The sequence below is a fragment of the Carcharhinus amblyrhynchos genome, chromosome 8 (genome assembly GCF_965287045.1).
Source record: "Carcharhinus amblyrhynchos chromosome 8, sCarAmb.v2.hapA, whole genome shotgun sequence".
In the NCBI taxonomy this organism is placed as follows: Eukaryota; Metazoa; Chordata; class Chondrichthyes; order Carcharhiniformes; family Carcharhinidae; genus Carcharhinus; species Carcharhinus amblyrhynchos.
Genome location: NC_137331.1, coordinates 90,966,786 through 90,984,755, shown reverse-complemented (window position 1 = coordinate 90,984,755; position 17,970 = coordinate 90,966,786). Strand labels below are relative to the sequence as shown.

General features: G+C 50.3%; 11 non-coding genes across 11 annotated transcripts; all 11 read right to left on the bottom strand.

Moving 5' to 3' along the window:
• Positions 1–938: 938 nt before the first annotated feature.
• Positions 939–1,027, bottom strand: trnay-gua (transfer RNA tyrosine (anticodon GUA)). The gene is given in 2 exon segments: positions 939–974; positions 991–1,027. It is a non-coding gene; the product is annotated as a tRNA-Tyr (tRNA).
• A 2,753-nt stretch (positions 1,028–3,780) lies between these two features.
• On the bottom strand, positions 3,781–3,869 carry trnay-gua (transfer RNA tyrosine (anticodon GUA)). Its single transcript is given in 2 exon segments — positions 3,781–3,816; positions 3,833–3,869. It is a non-coding gene; the product is annotated as a tRNA-Tyr (tRNA).
• A 1,332-nt stretch (positions 3,870–5,201) lies between these two features.
• trnay-gua (transfer RNA tyrosine (anticodon GUA)) lies at positions 5,202–5,290 on the bottom strand. Its single transcript is given in 2 exon segments — positions 5,202–5,237; positions 5,254–5,290. It is a non-coding gene; the product is annotated as a tRNA-Tyr (tRNA).
• A 1,338-nt stretch (positions 5,291–6,628) lies between these two features.
• Positions 6,629–6,717, bottom strand: trnay-gua (transfer RNA tyrosine (anticodon GUA)). Its single transcript is given in 2 exon segments — positions 6,629–6,664; positions 6,681–6,717. It is a non-coding gene; the product is annotated as a tRNA-Tyr (tRNA).
• A 1,338-nt stretch (positions 6,718–8,055) lies between these two features.
• On the bottom strand, positions 8,056–8,144 carry trnay-gua (transfer RNA tyrosine (anticodon GUA)). The gene is given in 2 exon segments: positions 8,056–8,091; positions 8,108–8,144. It is a non-coding gene; the product is annotated as a tRNA-Tyr (tRNA).
• Positions 8,145–9,476: 1,332 nt separating this feature from the next.
• Positions 9,477–9,565, bottom strand: trnay-gua (transfer RNA tyrosine (anticodon GUA)). Its single transcript is given in 2 exon segments — positions 9,477–9,512; positions 9,529–9,565. It is a non-coding gene; the product is annotated as a tRNA-Tyr (tRNA).
• A 1,332-nt stretch (positions 9,566–10,897) lies between these two features.
• On the bottom strand, positions 10,898–10,986 carry trnay-gua (transfer RNA tyrosine (anticodon GUA)). The gene is given in 2 exon segments: positions 10,898–10,933; positions 10,950–10,986. It is a non-coding gene; the product is annotated as a tRNA-Tyr (tRNA).
• Positions 10,987–12,318: 1,332 nt separating this feature from the next.
• trnay-gua (transfer RNA tyrosine (anticodon GUA)) lies at positions 12,319–12,407 on the bottom strand. The gene is given in 2 exon segments: positions 12,319–12,354; positions 12,371–12,407. It is a non-coding gene; the product is annotated as a tRNA-Tyr (tRNA).
• Positions 12,408–13,739: 1,332 nt separating this feature from the next.
• trnay-gua (transfer RNA tyrosine (anticodon GUA)) lies at positions 13,740–13,828 on the bottom strand. Its single transcript is given in 2 exon segments — positions 13,740–13,775; positions 13,792–13,828. It is a non-coding gene; the product is annotated as a tRNA-Tyr (tRNA).
• Positions 13,829–15,160: 1,332 nt separating this feature from the next.
• trnay-gua (transfer RNA tyrosine (anticodon GUA)) lies at positions 15,161–15,249 on the bottom strand. Its single transcript is given in 2 exon segments — positions 15,161–15,196; positions 15,213–15,249. It is a non-coding gene; the product is annotated as a tRNA-Tyr (tRNA).
• Positions 15,250–16,581: 1,332 nt separating this feature from the next.
• trnay-gua (transfer RNA tyrosine (anticodon GUA)) lies at positions 16,582–16,670 on the bottom strand. The gene is given in 2 exon segments: positions 16,582–16,617; positions 16,634–16,670. It is a non-coding gene; the product is annotated as a tRNA-Tyr (tRNA).
• Between the last annotated feature and the right edge of the window lie 1,300 nt (positions 16,671–17,970).

Here is a 17,970-nt window from a genome sequence, read left to right as displayed (position 1 = left end):
CCTTTGATCTTTGGGAAAATAAAGACACCTTCATTGATGCCGCGATCCAAAAACTCTCATCTGGCTCTAACTCAGACATGCGGGTAAAATTGATTGGCCACGCTGAATTACCCCTGAATGCCGGTGGGATGGGCTATGTCAGGTGCATGACATCATGCAAACAGGGTCTGGGTGGGAGTGCTGCTGGTGCCGATTGGATGGGCCGAATGGCCTCCTCCTGCACTGTAGGATCCTATCATCTACGATCTGTGGAGTCCTTGTGGAACAGCGCAAGTTCAAATTTCGGAGGTGTGTAGACTGAATTTTGCTGGAACCATGGAGAGATTCGGGAACGCGGGCATCAATGCCTCTCACGCGTGAAGCCTGCACCCGCAAGTTGAACTGAACCCTGTGAAGTTGCACAATGTAGTCCGACTTGATTGCCGTCGTAGTCTCAGCAGCTGTATGGAAGTAAATGTACGGACAGGAGTCAGATCCTGCTGCAGACATGCGCTGCTTAAACAAAGCCGATGCTTTTCTGTCGAGAGCATGTACCATCGGCAGCGGGTGAGAACGATGAGGACGCAATTCATCAGAGATGGTCAAAGAAGCAGAGAAGAAACTGAGCTCATGAATTAAATTGAGACAAGCTGAAAGTGGTGGCAAGCATGAGTATAATGGGGCAGTGGCGCGCTGTGTGCGACTGACAGAATACTGCTGGTACTTTGAATGGATTGCGGCTGCTTGGAAGCATTGCTGCTGCAATGCATTTCCTACTGGCCAGGAAGTGCAAAGGCAGAAGTAAAAGAGCCAGCTAGCGGCTCCTCTCAAAGTGGAAAAGGAATGCTGCTGCAGATGGAGAGGAAGCTGCGAGACGAATGCAAGTGACGAGCTGCACCGACTGGCACAATGTCTCATGCTGCTCCATGCAGAGTTCTGGTAAAAGTCAACGCCGTGCTTCCTTCGAGCCGGAATTGAACCAGCGACCTAAGGATGTCAGGTATGAATCATCTACAGTCCTCCACTCTACCAGCTGAGCTATCGAAGGGAAGCACACCATGACTCTCTCTTTACTCGTTGACTGCCATGCGCCTATAGCTCTTTGCCGATTCATCCACCTCAGATTGTTCCAGCTGAGTGAGACTTTCAGCCATGAACTCTTTCTCCACAGCCGTGGCCTGTGCTCTGCTCAATTCAATGTCTCATGCTGCAAACCTCAACTTATTGCATTCATCCTAACTGCCTTGCAACTTCTTGCAGTTGTTGAATTCTGACTTGGCGCACGTTGAAACCTAAAGTCTTCGCTCACTGTGTCAGTAAGCGCATGCAGCAGATGCACATGGAGGTCAGTGGGCTGCGTGCCAGTGGAAAACTTCCACTTCAACCTCACAGACAAGGACAAGATTCGCAGAGTTAAATTCTTGACTCCCCTCAGGATTGCACCTTTGATCTTTGGGAAAATAAAGACACCTTCATTGATGCCGCGATCCAAAAACTCTCATCTGGCTCTAACTCAGACATGCGGGTAAGATTGATTGGCCACGCTGAATTACCCCTGAATGCCAGTGGGACGGGCTATGTCAGGTGCATGACATCATGCAAACAGGGTCTGGGTGGGAGTGCTGCTGGTGCCGATTGGATGGGCCGAATGGCCTCCTCCTGCACTGTAGGATCCTATCATCTACGATCTGTGGAGTCCTTGTGGAACAGCGCAAGTTCAAATTTCGGAGGTGTGTAGACTGAATTTTGCTGGAACCATGGAGAGATTCGGGAACGCTGGCATCAATGCCTCTCACGCGTGAAGCCTGCACCCGCAAGTTGAACTGAACCCTGTGAAGTTGCACAATGTAGTCCGACTTGATTGCCGTCGTAGTCTCAGCAGCTGTATGGAAGTAAATGTACGGACAGGAGTCAGATCCTGCTGCAGACATGCGCTGCTTAAACAAAGCCGATGCTTTTCTGTCGAGAGCATGTACCATCGGCAGCGGGTGAGAACGATGAGGACGCAATTCATCAGAGATGGTCAAAGAAGCAGAGAAGAAACTGAGCTCATGAATTAAATTGAGACAAGCTGAAAGTGGTGGCAAGCATGAGTATAATGGGGCAGTGGCGCGCTGTGTGCGACTGACAGAATACTGCTGGTACTTTGAATGGATTGCGGCTGCTTGGAAGCATTGCTGCTGCAATGCATTTCCTACTGGCCAGGAAGTGCAAAGGCAGAAGTAAAAGAGCCAGCTAGCGGCTCCTCTCAAAGTGGAAAAGGAATGCTGCTGCAGATGGAGAGGAAGCTGCGAGACGAATGCAAGTGACGAGCTGCACCGACTGGCACAATGTCTCATGCTGCTCCATGCAGAGTTCTGGTAAAAGTCAACGCCGGGCTTCCTTCGAGCCCGAATTGAACCAGCGACCTAAGGATGTCGGATATGAATCATCTACAGTCCTCCACGCTACCAGCTGAGCTATCGAAGGGAAGCACACCATGACTCTCTCTTTACTCGTTGACTGCCATGCGCCTATAGCTCTTTGCCGATTCATCCACCTCAGATTGTTCCAGCTGAGTGAGACTGTCAGCCATGTACTCTTTCTCCACAGCCGTGGCCTGTGCTCTGCTCAATTCAATGTCTCATGCTGCAAACCTCAACTTATTGCATTCATCCTAACTGCCTTGCAACTTCTTGCAGTTGTTGAATTCTGACTTGGCGCACGTTGAAACCTAAAGTCTTCGCTCACTGTGTCAGTAAGCGCATGCAGCAGATGCACATGGAGGTCAGTGGGCTGCGTGCCAGTGGAAAACTTCCACTTCAACCTCACAGACAAGGACAAGATTCGCAGAGTTAAATTCTTGACTCCCCTCAGGATTGCACCTTTGATCTTTGGGAAAATAAAGACACCTTCATTGATGCCGCGATCCAAAAACTCTCATCTGGCTCTAACTCAGACATGCGGGTAAGATTGATTGGCCACGCTGAATTACCCCTGAATGCCAGTGGGACGGGCTATGTCAGGTGCATGACATCATGCAAACAGGGTCTGGGTGGGAGTGCTGCTGGTGCCGATTGGATGGGCCGAATGGCCTCCTCCTGCACTGTAGGATCCTATCATCTACGATCTGTGGAGTCCTTGTGGAACAGCGCAAGTTCAAATTTCGGAGGTGTGTAGACTGAATTTTGCTGGAACCATGGAGAGATTCGGGAACGCGGGCATCAATGCCTCTCACGCGTGAAGCCTGCACCCGCAAGTTGAACTGAACCCTGTGAAGTTGCACAATGTAGTCCGACTTGATTGCCGTCGTAGTCTCAGCAGCTGTATGGAAGTAAATGTACGGACAGGAGTCAGATCCTGCTGCAGACATGCGCTGCTTAAACAAAGCCGATGCTTTTCTGTCGAGAGCATGTACCATCGGCAGCGGGTGAGAACGATGAGGACGCAATTCATCAGAGATGGTCAAAGAAGCAGAGAAGAAACTGAGCTCATGAATTAAATTGAGACAAGCTGAAAGTGGTGGCAAGCATGAGTATAATGGGGCAGTGGCGCGCTGTGTGCGACTGACAGAATACTGCTGGTACTTTGAATGGATTGCGGCTGCTTGGAAGCATTGCTGCTGCAATGCATTTCCTACTGGCCAGGAAGTGCAAAGGCAGAAGTAAAAGAGCCAGCTAGCGGCTCCTCTCAAAGTGGAAAAGGAATGCTGCTGCAGATGGAGAGGAAGCTGCGAGACGAATGCAAGTGACGAGCTGCACCGACTGGCACAATGTCTCATGCTGCTCCATGCAGAGTTCTGGTAAAAGTCAACGCCGGGCTTCCTTCGAGCCCGAATTGAACCAGCGACCTAAGGATGTCGGGTATGAATCATCTACAGTCCTCCGCTCTACCAGCTGAGCTATCGAAGGGAAGCACACCATGACTCTCTCTTTACTCGTTGACTGCCATGCGCCTATAGCTCTTTGCCGATTCATCCACCTCAGATTGTTCCAGCTGAGTGAGACTTTCAGCCATGAACTCTTTCTCCACAGCCGTGGCCTGTGCTCTGCTCAATTCAATGTCTCATGCTGCAAACCTCAACTTATTGCATTCATCCTAACTGCCTTGCAACTTCTTGCAGTTGTTGAATTCTGACTTGGCGCACGTTGAAACCTAAAGTCTTCGCTCACTGTGTCAGTAAGCGCATGCAGCAGATGCACATGGAGGTCAGTGGGCTGCGTGCCAGTAGAAAACTTCCACTTCAACCTCACAGACAAGGACAAGATTCGCAGAGTTAAATTCTTGACTCCCCTCAGGATTGCACCTTTGATCTTTGGGAAAATAAAGACACCTTCATTGATGCCGCGATCCAAAAACTCTCATCTGGCTCTAACTCAGACATGCGGGTAAGATTGATTGGCCACGCTGAATTACCCCTGAATGCCAGTGGGACGGGCTATGTCAGGTGCATGACATCATGCAAACAGGGTCTGGGTGGGAGTGCTGCTGGTGCCGATTGGATGGGCCGAATGGCCTCCTCCTGCACTGTAGGATCCTATCATCTACGATCTGTGGAGTCCTTGTGGAACAGCGCAAGTTCAAATTTCGGAGGTGTGTAGACTGAATTTTGCTGGAACCATGGAGAGATTCGGGAACGCGGGCATCAATGCCTCTCACGCGTGAAGCCTGCACCCGCAAGTTGAACTGAACCCTGTGAAGTTGCACAATGTAGTCCGACTTGATTGCCGTCGTAGTCTCAGCAGCTGTATGGAAGTAAATGTACGGACAGGAGTCAGATCCTGCTGCAGACATGCGCTGCTTAAACAAAGCCGATGCTTTTCTGTCGAGAGCATGTACCATCGGCAGCGGGTGAGAACGATGAGGACGCAATTCATCAGAGATGGTCAAAGAAGCAGAGAAGAAACTGAGCTCATGAATTAAATTGAGACAAGCTGAAAGTGGTGGCAAGCATGAGTATAATGGGGCAGTGGCGCGCTGTGTGCGACTGACAGAATACTGCTGGTACTTTGAATGGATTGCGGCTGCTTGGAAGCATTGCTGCTGCAATGCATTTCCTACTGGCCAGGAAGTGCAAAGGCAGAAGTAAAAGAGCCAGCTAGCGGCTCCTCTCAAAGTGGAAAAGGAATGCTGCTGCAGATGGAGAGGAAGCTGCGAGACGAATGCAAGTGACGAGCTGCACCGACTGGCACAATGTCTCATGCTGCTCCATGCAGAGTTCTGGTAAAAGTCAACGCCGGGCTTCCTTCGAGCCAGAATTGAACCAGCGACCTAAGGATGTCGGGTATGAATCATCTACAGTCCTCCGCTCTACCAGCTGAGCTATCGAAGGGAAGCACACCATGACTCTCTCTTTACTCGTTGACTGCCATGCGCCTATAGCTCTTTGCCGATTCATCCACCTCAGATTGTTCCAGCTGAGTGAGACTTTCAGCCATGAACTCTTTCTCCACAGCCGTGGCCTGTGCTCTGCTCAATTCAATGTCTCATGCTGCAAACCTCAACTTATTGCATTCATCCTAACTGCCTTGCAACTTCTTGCAGTTGTTGAATTCTGACTTGGCGCACGTTGAAACCTAAAGTCTTCGCTCACTGTGTCAGTAAGCGCATGCAGCAGATGCACATGGAGGTCAGTGGGCTGCGTGCCAGTGGAAAACTTCCACTTCAACCTCACAGACAAGGACAAGATTCGCAGAGTTAAATTCTTGACTCCCCTCAGGATTGCACCTTTGATCTTTGGGAAAATAAAGACACCTTCATTGATGCCGCGATCCAAAAACTCTCATCTGGCTCTAACTCAGACATGCGGGTAAGATTGATTGGCCACGCTGAATTACCCCTGAATGCCAGTGGGACGGGCTATGTCAGGTGCATGACATCATGCAAACAGGGTCTGGGTGGGAGTGCTGCTGGTGCCGATTGGATGGGCCGAATGGCCTCCTCCTGCACTGTAGGATCCTATCATCTACGATCTGTGGAGTCCTTGTGGAACAGCGCAAGTTCAAATTTCGGAGGTGTGTAGACTGAATTTTGCTGGAACCATGGAGAGATTCGGGAACGCGGGCATCAATGCAACTGCCTCTCACGCGTGAAGCCTGCACCCGCAAGTTGAACTGAACCCTGTGAAGTTGCACAATGTAGTCCGACTTGATTGCCGTCGTAGTCTCAGCAGCTGTATGGAAGTAAATGTACGGACAGGAGTCAGATCCTGCTGCAGACATGCGCTGCTTAAACAAAGCCGATGCTTTTCTGTCGAGAGCATGTACCATCGGCAGCGGGTGAGAACAATGAGGACGCAATTCATCAGAGATGGTCAAAGAAGCAGAGAAGAAACTGAGCTCATGAATTAAATTGAGACAAGCTGAAAGTGGTGGCAAGCATGAGTATAATGGGGCAGTGGCGCGCTGTGTGCGACTGACAGAATACTGCTGGTACTTTGAATGGATTGCGGCTGCTTGGAAGCATTGCTGCTGCAATGCATTTCCTACTGGCCAGGAAGTGCAAAGGCAGAAGTAAAAGAGCCAGCTAGCGGCTCCTCTCAAAGTGGAAAAGGAATGCTGCTGCAGATGGAGAGGAAGCTGCGAGACGAATGCAAGTGACGAGCTGCACCGACTGGCACAATGTCTCATGCTGCTCCATGCAGAGTTCTGGTAAAAGTCAACGCCGGGCTTCCTTCGAGCCGGAATTGAACCAGCGACCTAAGGATGTCGGGTATGAATCATCTACAGTCCTCCACGCTACCAGCTGAGCTATCGAAGGGAAGCACACCATGACTCTCTCTTTACTCGTTGACTGCCATGCGCCTATAGCTCTTTGCCGATTCATCCACCTCAGATTGTTCCAGCTGAGTGAGACTGTCAGCCATGAACTCTTTCTCCACAGCCGTGGCCTGTGCTCTGCTCAATTCAATGTCTCATGCTGCAAACCTCAACTTATTGCATTCATCCTAACTGCCTTGCAACTTCTTGCAGTTGTTGAATTCTGACTTGGCGCACGTTGAAACCTAAAGTCTTCGCTCACTGTGTCAGTAAGCGCATGCAGCAGATGCACATGGAGGTCAGTGGGCTGCGTGCCAGTGGAAAACTTCCACTTCAACCTCACAGACAAGGACAAGATTCGCAGAGTTAAATTCTTGACTCCCCTCAGGATTGCACCTTTGATCTTTGGGAAAATAAAGACACCTTCATTGATGCCGCGATCCAAAAACTCTCATCTGGCTCTAACTCAGACATGCGGGTAAGATTGATTGGCCACGCTGAATTACCCCTGAATGCCAGTGGGACGGGCTATGTCAGGTGCATGACATCATGCAAACAGGGTCTGGGTGGGAGTGCTGCTGGTGCCGATTGGATGGGCCGAATGGCCTCCTCCTGCACTGTAGGATCCTATCATCTACGATCTGTGGAGTCCTTGTGGAACAGCGCAAGTTCAAATTTCGGAGGTGTGTAGACTGAATTTTGCTGGAACCATGGAGAGATTCGGGAACGCGGGCATCAATGCAACTGCCTCTCACGCGTGAAGCCTGCACCCGCAAGTTGAACTGAACCCTGTGAAGTTGCACAATGTAGTCCGACTTGATTGCCGTCGTAGTCTCAGCAGCTGTATGGAAGTAAATGTACGGACAGGAGTCAGATCCTGCTGCAGACATGCGCTGCTTAAACAAAGCCGATGCTTTTCTGTCGAGAGCATGTACCATCGGCAGCGGGTGAGAACGATGAGGACGCAATTCATCAGAGATGGTCAAAGAAGCAGAGAAGAAACTGAGCTCATGAATTAAATTGAGACAAGCTGAAAGTGGTGGCAAGCATGAGTATAATGGGGCAGTGGCGCGCTGTGTGCGACTGACAGAATACTGCTGGTACTTTGAATGGATTGCGGCTGCTTGGAAGCATTGCTGCTGCAATGCATTTCCTACTGGCCAGGAAGTGCAAAGGCAGAAGTAAAAGAGCCAGCTAGCAGCTCCTCTCAAAGTGGAAAAGGAATGCTGCTGCAGATGGAGAGGAAGCTGCGAGACGAATGCAAGTGACGAGCTGCACCGACTGGCACAATGTCTCATGCTGCTCCATGCAGAGTTCTGGTAAAAGTCAACGCCGGGCTTCCTTCGAGCTGGAATTGAACCAGCGACCTAAGGATGTCGGGTATGAATCATCTACAGTCCTCCGCTCTACCAGCTGAGCTATCGAAGGGAAGCACACCATGGCTCTCTCTTTACTCGTTGACTGCCATGCGCCTATAGCTCTTTGCCGATTCATCCACCTCAGATTGTTCCAGCTGAGTGAGACTGTCAGCCATGAACTCTTTCTCCACAGCCGTGGCCTGTGCTCTGCTCAATTCAATGTCTCATGCTGCAAACCTCAACTTATTGCATTCATCCTAACTGCCTTGCAACTTCTTGCAGTTGTTGAATTCTGACTTGGCGCACGTTGAAACCTAAAGTCTTCGCTCACTGTGTCAGTAAGCGCATGCAGCAGATGCACATGGAGGTCAGTGGGCTGCGTGCCAGTGGAAAACTTCCACTTCAACCTCACAGACAAGGACAAGATTCGCAGAGTTAAATTCTTGACTCCCCTCAGGATTGCACCTTTGATCTTTGGGAAAATAAAGACACCTTCATTGATGCCGCGATCCAAAAACTCTCATCTGGCTCTAACTCAGACATGCGGGTAAAATTGATTGGCCACGCTGAATTACCCCTGAATGCCGGTGGGATGGGCTATGTCAGGTGCATGACATCATGCAAACAGGGTCTGGGTGGGAGTGCTGCTGGTGCCGATTGGATGGGCCGAATGGCCTCCTCCTGCACTGTAGGATCCTATCATCTACGATCTGTGGAGTCCTTGTGGAACAGCGCAAGTTCAAATTTCGGAGGTGTGTAGACTGAATTTTGCTGGAACCATGGAGAGATTCGGGAACGCGGGCATCAATGCCTCTCACGCGTGAAGCCTGCACCCGCAAGTTGAACTGAACCCTGTGAAGTTGCACAATGTAGTCCGACTTGATTGCCGTCGTAGTCTCAGCAGCTGTATGGAAGTAAATGTACGGACAGGAGTCAGATCCTGCTGCAGACATGCGCTGCTTAAACAAAGCCGATGCTTTTCTGTCGAGAGCATGTACCATCGGCAGCGGGTGAGAACGATGAGGACGCAATTCATCAGAGATGGTCAAAGAAGCAGAGAAGAAACTGAGCTCATGAATTAAATTGAGACAAGCTGAAAGTGGTGGCAAGCATGAGTATAATGGGGCAGTGGCGCGCTGTGTGCGACTGACAGAATACTGCTGGTACTTTGAATGGATTGCGGCTGCTTGGAAGCATTGCTGCTGCAATGCATTTCCTACTGGCCAGGAAGTGCAAAGGCAGAAGTAAAAGAGCCAGCTAGCGGCTCCTCTCAAAGTGGAAAAGGAATGCTGCTGCAGATGGAGAGGAAGCTGCGAGACGAATGCAAGTGACGAGCTGCACCGACTGGCACAATGTCTCATGCTGCTCCATGCAGAGTTCTGGTAAAAGTCAACGCCGGGCTTCCTTCGAGCCGGAATTGAACCAGCGACCTAAGGATGTCGGGTATGAATCATCTACAGTCCTCCGCTCTACCAGCTGAGCTATCGAAGGGAAGCACACCATGACTCTCTCTTTACTCGTTGACTGCCATGCGCCTATAGCTCTTTGCCGATTCATCCACCTCAGATTGTTCCAGCTGAGTGAGACTTTCAGCCATGAACTCTTTCTCCACAGCCGTGGCCTGTGCTCTGCTCAATTCAATGTCTCATGCTGCAAACCTCAACTTATTGCATTCATCCTAACTGCCTTGCAACTTCTTGCAGTTGTTGAATTCTGACTTGGCGCACGTTGAAACCTAAAGTCTTCGCTCACTGTGTCAGTAAGCGCATGCAGCAGATGCACATGGAGGTCAGTGGGCTGCGTGCCAGTGGAAAACTTCCACTTCAACCTCACAGACAAGGACAAGATTCGCAGAGTTAAATTCTTGACTCCCCTCAGGATTGCACCTTTGATCTTTGGGAAAATAAAGACACCTTCATTGATGCCGCGATCCAAAAACTCTCATCTGGCTCTAACTCAGACATGCGGGTAAGATTGATTGGCCACGCTGAATTACCCCTGAATGCCAGTGGGACGGGCTATGTCAGGTGCATGACATCATGCAAACAGGGTCTGGGTGGGAGTGCTGCTGGTGCCGATTGGATGGGCCGAATGGCCTCCTCCTGCACTGTAGGATCCTATCATCTACGATCTGTGGAGTCCTTGTGGAACAGCGCAAGTTCAAATTTCGGAGGTGTGTAGACTGAATTTTGCTGGAACCATGGAGAGATTCGGGAACGCTGGCATCAATGCCTCTCACGCGTGAAGCCTGCACCCGCAAGTTGAACTGAACCCTGTGAAGTTGCACAATGTAGTCCGACTTGATTGCCGTCGTAGTCTCAGCAGCTGTATGGAAGTAAATGTACGGACAGGAGTCAGATCCTGCTGCAGACATGCGCTGCTTAAACAAAGCCGATGCTTTTCTGTCGAGAGCATGTACCATCGGCAGCGGGTGAGAACGATGAGGACGCAATTCATCAGAGATGGTCAAAGAAGCAGAGAAGAAACTGAGCTCATGAATTAAATTGAGACAAGCTGAAAGTGGTGGCAAGCATGAGTATAATGGGGCAGTGGCGCGCTGTGTGCGACTGACAGAATACTGCTGGTACTTTGAATGGATTGCGGCTGCTTGGAAGCATTGCTGCTGCAATGCATTTCCTACTGGCCAGGAAGTGCAAAGGCAGAAGTAAAAGAGCCAGCTAGCGGCTCCTCTCAAAGTGGAAAAGGAATGCTGCTGCAGATGGAGAGGAAGCTGCGAGACGAATGCAAGTGACGAGCTGCACCGACTGGCACAATGTCTCATGCTGCTCCATGCAGAGTTCTGGTAAAAGTCAACGCCGGGCTTCCTTCGAGCCGGAATTGAACCAGCGACCTAAGGATGTCGGGTATGAATCATCTACAGTCCTCCGCGCTACCAGCTGAGCTATCAAAGGGAAGCACACCATGACTCTCTCTTTACTCGTTGACTGCCATGCGCCTATAGCTCTTTGCCGATTCATCCACCTCAGATTGTTCCAGCTGAGTGAGACTGTCAGCCATGAACTCTTTCTCCACAGCCGTGGCCTGTGCTCTGCTCAATTCAATGTCTCATGCTGCAAACCTCAACTTATTGCATTCATCCTAACTGCCTTGCAACTTCTTGCAGTTGTTGAATTCTGACTTGGCGCACGTTGAAACCTAAAGTCTTCGCTCACTGTGTCAGTAAGCGCATGCAGCAGATGCACATGGAGGTCAGTGGGCTGCGTGCCAGTGGAAAACTTCCACTTCAACCTCACAGACAAGGACAAGATTCGCAGAGTTAAATTCTTGACTCCCCTCAGGATTGCACCTTTGATCTTTGGGAAAATAAAGACACCTTCATTGATGCCGCGATCCAAAAACTCTCATCTGGCTCTAACTCAGACATGCGGGTAAAATTGATTGGCCACGCTGAATTACCCCTGAATGCCAGTGGGACGGGCTATGTCAGGTGCATGACATCATGCAAACAGGGTCTGGGTGGGAGTGCTGCTGGTGCCGATTGGATGGGCCGAATGGCCTCCTCCTGCACTGTAGGATCCTATCATCTACGATCTGTGGAGTCCTTGTGGAACAGCGCAAGTTCAAATTTCGGAGGTGTGTAGACTGAATTTTGCTGGAACCATGGAGAGATTCGGGAACGCGGGCATCAATGCCTCTCACGCGTGAAGCCTGCACCCGCAAGTTGAACTGAACCCTGTGAAGTTGCACAATGTAGTCCGACTTGATTGCCGTCGTAGTCTCAGCAGCTGTATGGAAGTAAATGTACGGACAGGAGTCAGATCCTGCTGCAGACATGCGCTGCTTAAACAAAGCCGATGCTTTTCTGTCGAGAGCATGTACCATCGGCAGCGGGTGAGAATGATGAGGACGCAATTCATCAGAGATGGTCAAAGAAGCAGAGAAGAAACTGAGCTCATGAATTAAATTGAGACAAGCTGAAAGTGGTGGCAAGCATGAGTATAATGGGGCAGTGGCGCGCTGTGTGCGACTGACAGAATACTGCTGGTACTTTGAATGGATTGCGGCTGCTTGGAAGCATTGCTGCTGCAATGCATTTCCTACTGGCCAGGAAGTGCAAAGGCAGAAGTAAAAGAGCCAGCTAGCAGCTCCTCTCAAAGTGGAAAAGGAATGCTGCTGCAGATGGAGAGGAAGCTGCGAGACGAATGCAAGTGACGAGCTGCACCGACTGGCACAATGTCTCATGCTGCTCCATGCAGAGTTCTGGTAAAAGTCAACGCCGGGCTTCCTTCGAGCTGGAATTGAACCAGCGACCTAAGGATGTCGGGTATGAATCATCTACAGTCCTCCGCTCTACCAGCTGAGCTATCGAAGGGAAGCACACCATGGCTCTCTCTTTACTCGTTGACTGCCATGCGCCTATAGCTCTTTGCCGATTCATCCACCTCAGATTGTTCCAGCTGAGTGAGACTGTCAGCCATGAACTCTTTCTCCACAGCCGTGGCCTGTGCTCTGCTCAATTCAATGTCTCATGCTGCAAACCTCAACTTATTGCATTCATCCTAACTGCCTTGCAACTTCTTGCAGTTGTTGAATTCTGACTTGGCGCACGTTGAAACCTAAAGTCTTCGCTCACTGTGTCAGTAAGCGCATGCAGCAGATGCACATGGAGGTCAGTGGGCTGCGTGCCAGTGGAAAACTTCCACTTCAACCTCACAGACAAGGACAAGATTCGCAGAGTTAAATTCTTGACTCCCCTCAGGATTGCACCTTTGATCTTTGGGAAAATAAAGACACCTTCATTGATGCCGCGATCCAAAAACTCTCATCTGGCTCTAACTCAGACATGCGGGTAAAATTGATTGGCCACGCTGAATTACCCCTGAATGCCGGTGGGATGGGCTATGTCAGGTGCATGACATCATGCAAACAGGGTCTGGGTGGGAGTGCTGCTGGTGCCGATTGGATGGGCCGAATGGCCTCCTCCTGCACTGTAGGATCCTATCATCTACGATCTGTGGAGTCCTTGTGGAACAGCGCAAGTTCAAATTTCGGAGGTGTGTAGACTGAATTTTGCTGGAACCATGGAGAGATTCGGGAACGCGGGCATCAATGCCTCTCACGCGTGAAGCCTGCACCCGCAAGTTGAACTGAACCCTGTGAAGTTGCACAATGTAGTCCGACTTGATTGCCGTCGTAGTCTCAGCAGCTGTATGGAAGTAAATGTACGGACAGGAGTCAGATCCTGCTGCAGACATGCGCTGCTTAAACAAAGCCGATGCTTTTCTGTCGAGAGCATGTACCATCGGCAGCGGGTGAGAACGATGAGGACGCAATTCATCAGAGATGGTCAAAGAAGCAGAGAAGAAACTGAGCTCATGAATTAAATTGAGACAAGCTGAAAGTGGTGGCAAGCATGAGTATAATGGGGCAGTGGCGCGCTGTGTGCGACTGACAGAATACTGCTGGTACTTTGAATGGATTGCGGCTGCTTGGAAGCATTGCTGCTGCAATGCATTTCCTACTGGCCAGGAAGTGCAAAGGCAGAAGTAAAAGAGCCAGCTAGCGGCTCCTCTCAAAGTGGAAAAGGAATGCTGCTGCAGATGGAGAGGAAGCTGCGAGACGAATGCAAGTGACGAGCTGCACCGACTGGCACAATGTCTCATGCTGCTCCATGCAGAGTTCTGGTAAAAGTCAACGCCGGGCTTCCTTCGAGCCGGAATTGAACCAGCGACCTAAGGATGTCGGGTATGAATCATCTACAGTCCTCCGCTCTACCAGCTGAGCTATCGAAGGGAAGCACACCATGACTCTCTCTTTACTCGTTGACTGCCATGCGCCTATAGCTCTTTGCCGATTCATCCACCTCAGATTGTTCCAGCTGAGTGAGACTTTCAGCCATGAACTCTTTCTCCACAGCCGTGGCCTGTGCTCTGCTCAATTCAATGTCTCATGCTGCAAACCTCAACTTATTGCATTCATCCTAACTGCCTTGCAACTTCTTGCAGTTGTTGAATTCTGACTTGGCGCACGTTGAAACCTAAAGTCTTCGCTCACTGTGTCAGTAAGCGCATGCAGCAGATGCACATGGAGGTCAGTGGGCTGCGTGCCAGTGGAAAACTTCCACTTCAACCTCACAGACAAGGACAAGATTCGCAGAGTTAAATTCTTGACTCCCCTCAGGATTGCACCTTTGATCTTTGGGAAAATAAAGACACCTTCATTGATGCCGCGATCCAAAAACTCTCATCTGGCTCTAACTCAGACATGCGGGTAAGATTGATTGGCCACGCTGAATTACCCCTGAATGCCAGTGGGACGGGCTATGTCAGGTGCATGACATCATGCAAACAGGGTCTGGGTGGGAGTGCTGCTGGTGCCGATTGGATGGGCCGAATGGCCTCCTCCTGCACTGTAGGATCCTATCATCTACGATCTGTGGAGTCCTTGTGGAACAGCGCAAGTTCAAATTTCGGAGGTGTGTAGACTGAATTTTGCTGGAACCATGGAGAGATTCGGGAACGCGGGCATCAATGCCTCTCACGCGTGAAGCCTGCACCCGCAAGTTGAACTGAACCCTGTGAAGTTGCACAATGTAGTCCGACTTGATTGCCGTCGTAGTCTCAGCAGCTGTATGGAAGTAAATGTACGGACAGGAGTCAGATCCTGCTGCAGACATGCGCTGCTTAAACAAAGCCGATGCTTTTCTGTCGAGAGCATGTACCATCGGCAGCGGGTGAGAACGATGAGGACGCAATTCATCAGAGATGGTCAAAGAAGCAGAGAAGAAACTGAGCTCATGAATTAAATTGAGACAAGCTGAAAGTGGTGGCAAGCATGAGTATAATGGGGCAGTGGCGCGCTGTGTGCGACTGACAGAATACTGCTGGTACTTTGAATGGATTGCGGCTGCTTGGAAGCATTGCTGCTGCAATGCATTTCCTACTGGCCAGGAAGTGCAAAGGCAGAAGTAAAAGAGCCAGCTAGCGGCTCCTCTCAAAGTGGAAAAGGAATGCTGCTGCAGATGGAGAGGAAGCTGCGAGACGAATGCAAGTGACGAGCTGCACCGACTGGCACAATGTCTCATGCTGCTCCATGCAGAGTTCTGGTAAAAGTCAACGCCGGGCTTCCTTCGAGCCGGAATTGAACCAGCGACCTAAGGATGTCGGGTATGAATCATCTACAGTCCTCCGCTCTACCAGCTGAGCTATCGAAGGGAAGCACACCATGACTCTCTCTTTACTCGTTGACTGCCATGCGCCTATAGCTCTTTGCCGATTCATCCACCTCAGATTGTTCCAGCTGAGTGAGACTTTCAGCCATGAACTCTTTCTCCACAGCCGTGGCCTGTGCTCTGCTCAATTCAATGTCTCATGCTGCAAACCTCAACTTATTGCATTCATCCTAACTGCCTTGCAACTTCTTGCAGTTGTTGAATTCTGACTTGGCGCACGTTGAAACCTAAAGTCTTCGCTCACTGTGTCAGTAAGCGCATGCAGCAGATGCACATGGAGGTCAGTGGGCTGCGTGCCAGTGGAAAACTTCCACTTCAACCTCACAGACAAGGACAAGATTCGCAGAGTTAAATTCTTGACTCCCCTCAGGATTGCACCTTTGATCTTTGGGAAAATAAAGACACCTTCATTGATGCCGCGATCCAAAAACTCTCATCTGGCTCTAACTCAGACATGCGGGTAAGATTGATTGGCCACGCTGAATTACCCCTGAATGCCAGTGGGACGGGCTATGTCAGGTGCATGACATCATGCAAACAGGGTCTGGGTGGGAGTGCTGCTGGTGCCGATTGGATGGGCCGAATGGCCTCCTCCTGCACTGTAGGATCCTATCATCTACGATCTGTGGAGTCCTTGTGGAACAGCGCAAGTTCAAATTTCGGAGGTGTGTAGACTGAATTTTGCTGGAACCATGGAGAGATTCGGGAACGCTGGCATCAATGCCTCTCACGCGTGAAGCCTGCACCCGCAAGTTGAACTGAACCCTGTGAAGTTGCACAATGTAGTCCGACTTGATTGCCGTCGTAGTCTCAGCAGCTGTATGGAAGTAAATGTACGGACAGGAGTCAGATCCTGCTGCAGACATGCGCTGCTTAAACAAAGCCGATGCTTTTCTGTCGAGAGCATGTACCATCGGCAGCGGGTGAGAACGATGAGGACGCAATTCATCAGAGATGGTCAAAGAAGCAGAGAAGAAACTGAGCTCATGAATTAAATTGAGACAAGCTGAAAGTGGTGGCAAGCATGAGTATAATGGGGCAGTGGCGCGCTGTGTGCGACTGACAGAATACTGCTGGTACTTTGAATGGATTGCGGCTGCTTGGAAGCATTGCTGCTGCAATGCATTTCCTACTGGCCAGGAAGTGCAAAGGCAGAAGTAAAAGAGCCAGCTAGCGGCTCCTCTCAAAGTGGAAAAGGAATGCTGCTGCAGATGGAGAGGAAGCTGCGAGACGAATGCAAGTGACGAGCTGCACCGACTGGCACAATGTCTCATGCTGCTCCATGCAGAGTTCTGGTAAAAGTCAACGCCGGGCTTCCTTCGAGCCGGAATTGAACCAGCGACCTAAGGATGTCGGATATGAATCATCTACAGTCCTCCGCGCTACCAGCTGAGCTATCGAAGGGAAGCACACCATGACTCTCTCTTTACTCGTTGACTGCCATGCGCCTATAGCTCTTTGCCGATTCATCCACCTCAGATTGTTCCAGCTGAGTGAGACTGTCAGCCATGTACTCTTTCTCCACAGCCGTGGCCTGTGCTCTGCTCAATTCAATGTCTCATGCTGCAAACCTCAACTTATTGCATTCATCCTAACTGCCTTGCAACTTCTTGCAGTTGTTGAATTCTGACTTGGCGCACGTTGAAACCTAAAGTCTTCGCTCACTGTGTCAGTAAGCGCATGCAGCAGATGCACATGGAGGTCAGTGGGCTGCGTGCCAGTGGAAAACTTCCACTTCAACCTCACAGACAAGGACAAGATTCGCAGAGTTAAATTCTTGACTCCCCTCAGGATTGCACCTTTGATCTTTGGGAAAATAAAGACACCTTCATTGATGCCGCGATCCAAAAACTCTCATCTGGCTCTAACTCAGACATGCGGGTAAGATTGATTGGCCACGCTGAATTACCCCTGAATGCCAGTGGGACGGGCTATGTCAGGTGCATGACATCATGCAAACAGGGTCTGGGTGGGAGTGCTGCTGGTGCCGATTGGATGGGCCGAATGGCCTCCTCCTGCACTGTAGGATCCTATCATCTACGATCTGTGGAGTCCTTGTGGAACAGCGCAAGTTCAAATTTCGGAGGTGTGTAGACTGAATTTTGCTGGAACCATGGAGAGATTCGGGAACGCGGGCATCAATGCAACTGCCTCTCACGCGTGAAGCCTGCACCCGCAAGTTGAACTGAACCCTGTGAAGTTGCACAATGTAGTCCGACTTGATTGCCGTCGTAGTCTCAGCAGCTGTATGGAAGTAAATGTACGGACAGGAGTCAGATCCTGCTGCAGACATGCGCTGCTTAAACAAAGCCGATGCTTTTCTGTCGAGAGCATGTACCATCGGCAGCGGGTGAGAACGATGAGGACGCAATTCATCAGAGATGGTCAAAGAAGCAGAGAAGAAACTGAGCTCATGAATTAAATTGAGACAAGCTGAAAGTGGTGGCAAGCATGAGTATAATGGGGCAGTGGCGCGCTGTGTGCGACTGACAGAATACTGCTGGTACTTTGAATGGATTGCGGCTGCTTGGAAGCATTGCTGCTGCAATGCATTTCCTACTGGCCAGGAAGTGCAAAGGCAGAAGTAAAAGAGCCAGCTAGCGGCTCCTCTCAAAGTGGAAAAGGAATGCTGCTGCAGATGGAGAGGAAGCTGCGAGACGAATGCAAGTGACGAGCTGCACCGACTGGCACAATGTCTCATGCT